We start from the raw sequence: 3,239 nt of genomic DNA on the forward strand, positions 1-3,239 counted from the left end.
AGTGTGAGTGTGAGTGAGTGTGTGTGTGTGTGTGTGTGTGTGTGCGCAGAGTAACAGTGAATATGGAATAGAGCTGCTCTGAGAGTCACTTCAGCAGCTTCACACAAAACTACCGTCAAACACACTAACTTATTTTTAAAATATATTTAGCTCCTTCTCTTGCTCTGTGTTCCTGTGTTATTTATCCATGTTTGTTTTCTTGTTTTGTCAAATAACTACTTGCGTTTGCATCCGCCTGACCTCGTCTGTGTCCCAGCATAACAATCATACAACCAAGGTATTTTTTTTTATCCATGTTTTAATCTATAAAGCTCTGTTGTGCAGCATCTTATTTGACAAAATAAAAATGAAATGTTTTGTTGTAAATGAATTGTTATATTTTGATTTGATTAAAATAATGTGATAATATTTTTGGCCATATCGCCCAGACCTAAATAGACTCTTATTACTGACTACAGCTTTATAACATACGTAAGACTGTGTGAATGGGCACATATGCATTATAATATACAGCATTTTATACATGTAAGCAGTAGGTAACCAGGTAATAATAGGCTAATGAAATAAAAAAACTATTGTTATTTCACAGCTGATGTATCACTAGAGAGTTTTTTTTATTTTTTATGAACTCTCGTTGTTCTTCTCTTTTGCTTTGACGTGTGTTGAGCACATCAGTTCTCACTGTCATGCAAATCCAAATCAATCTTGCTGTTACAAGTTGCTGTACAAAACAGTACAACAGTGTCGCTAACAGAACAAGCTCAAACAATGCCATCATCCATGACTAGTCAAAGCAGACCTGACGTGTTCATTAGCAGTCGTGTAACTGTGCGAGGGAATCGCTGATCCTCTCTGATGGCCTCATCGTGCCACAGGTCTTCATATATACAACAGACAGATTTCTGAATGTACTGATAAGCTATTCACAGGTTTGTATGTGCGTAGTTCAAAGTTCATGCATGAATCTCAGCCTAAATTGAAGCGATTCTTCAGAAGACTTGGATAAAACCGCTCCATTCATATGAATTACTCTTACGATGTCCTTTTGTACTGGGTTTTAGATTTGCATTAAAGTTTTGATCGCACAATGACTTTTAATGGAGGTACAGAATTATGGCAATATCAAAAATATCTTCATATGTGCTTGGAGTGACATGAGGGTTAGTGAATGATGTTTTATATTCTGGTTTTGTATCGCACTGCTGTAGAATATACATGCATTAATACAAGCATTTCAATCTACAAGTGTCACATGACAAATAAAGATTGTGCTGGAGAGTATTGTCTCTACACCTTCTTCTTCACTGAAGCATGATGTCCTCAGAGCTCGTCATGACACACAGCCAGCTGGCCATCTGTGAGAGAAACACACTGAATCCGTCTGACCGCTGATACTCGCCCGCTCGTCCACTCACATCAGATCCACAACACATCAGATCAGTCAGATGTCCTTGAGGCTGGTTGTCAGTTCTGTTCATGAAGTTAAGTGTCTTTTGAAGCCAAAGTCACATGATCTTTAAACAATCACAGTCAGAAATTATATCCATACCTGGAACCTTAAACACTTCAAAAGCTGTGTTAAACATTCATCTCCAGAGCTTCACAGTGTTTAACAGTGGAAGCTGCTTACAATACAGTAAGAAAGGCTGTTTTAATGTGTTACGCCAGACCAAACACGTATGAAAATAACTACACATATTTTTATCTTCCTTGACACCAGACTTTGTGTGAGTAAGAGCATTAAACATATTAAATGGAGCACATTACTGCGTGTTTTTCCTCTAACGTTGCCATATTAGCGAACAAGCCGTCTGGGACTCGTTTCATAAATATTGGAGTGCTTTGCTCCAACATAACCTCCTGCTCTTCATTATGCTCGATGTTTTATTCATAAATCCCATTTCCAAATTTGTCTTTACCAAGCCCTGAAAGATGAATGTGATTTTGTTGTTTTAGTTGTTTTTTTCTCTCCCCCTTCAACATCTTTCCCTTTTGCAGTTAGTTATTTATTCAAGAGATGTTGTTTGGTTATTCATGAGCGCAGAAGCATAAATGCCTCACAGCCTTCGGTGTCAGAGACTGGATCCAGCAAAACTCCTTCTGCTGACCTCATGCCTAAATGTGCTTTCTTAAACAAGCAATATTTCATAGAAATTAAAATAGTGTAATATTTATAAGCACTTCATGTTCCTATTTAGAGTTTAAGTGATTCTGCACGCGCTGATTAGCTTGTTCTAGTGTCTGGTTTGGGTTCGTTCTAAACTCAGGACACTGTTAAGAATGTATTAACCTGCTATGAGTTAGTTTATGAATGTATATTAATATGTTTGGTGGCAGTGGCAGATCTAGCTTGTATCTAGCTTCTCCCTTCTGCCACCCCTAAATCAAATTAATTTTACATAAATGTTTCTATTCTATATAAATGCATATTTTTCAATTATTCAGGCAGATAATAACTTTTGCATTTTGTTGATATCAATTTCACTGGTATCAGCCCTATAGAGTGTTATTATACTAATTGCATTTATTGAGCACATTTAAGAATTCAATCTACTTAAATCTACCTAATATGTAATTATGTTTTCAACATTTCATGCTAGAAGTGGAATCACCAGCATTGCAGTCAGTAAGCTAAAGCGTGTATGAATTTGCTCTCGATCATTAGACATAAGGATGCGATAGAGTCTGAAAGCATGAGGAGGATCTTCATAAACCAGACCCTGAAGGCAGCTGTCATAGATTTCAGACACAGCCTTTGTCGATTTGTCTCCGGCTTGGTCCCATTAGTCCTCCTGTATTTTAGCCCTCACGTTTGCCTTGGTTTTTATCAGGGTTTGTTCTTGGATTTTAGTATTTAGAACTTTTTTTCTGTTAAATAAAGCCGCATGATCCTCTTGCCCTCAGTAAGACTCTGTGTCACAATAATAGACAATAAAAGTATATTCATCAATAAATGGACGAAGGCATCAGTGAAATGATTAAATGTAGAAGTCTAAAACCAGGTTCTGTGGCAGACAGCAGTTCTCCAGCAGTCTTACATGCGGTTAATGGAGCTACAGGACGACCTGTGCAGCTCTAAAGCAAACAGCTATTCATGTCTGCAGAGGGAAGGAAAACAGCACAAAACCTCCATCAGTGAACGCTGTAGAGCAGAGCCGCAGGTCACAGCCAGAGTTACAGAACACAGAAGAGTGAAGAGAGAGAGAGAGTGTGTGTGTGTGTGTGTGTGTGTGAGAGAG

General features: G+C 38.0%; 1 protein-coding gene across 1 annotated transcript in view; it reads left to right on the top strand.

Moving 5' to 3' along the window:
* The window catches only part of reln (reelin), an 82,119-nt gene that overhangs the window by 28,790 nt on the left and 50,090 nt on the right, over positions 1 to 3,239 (top strand). The window lies entirely within an intron of this gene.

The sequence above is a fragment of the Sinocyclocheilus rhinocerous genome, unplaced genomic scaffold (assembly GCF_001515625.1).
Source record: "Sinocyclocheilus rhinocerous isolate Xijiao unplaced genomic scaffold, SAMN03320098_v1.1 scaffold1499, whole genome shotgun sequence".
Taxonomy (NCBI): domain Eukaryota; kingdom Metazoa; phylum Chordata; class Actinopteri; order Cypriniformes; family Cyprinidae; genus Sinocyclocheilus; species Sinocyclocheilus rhinocerous.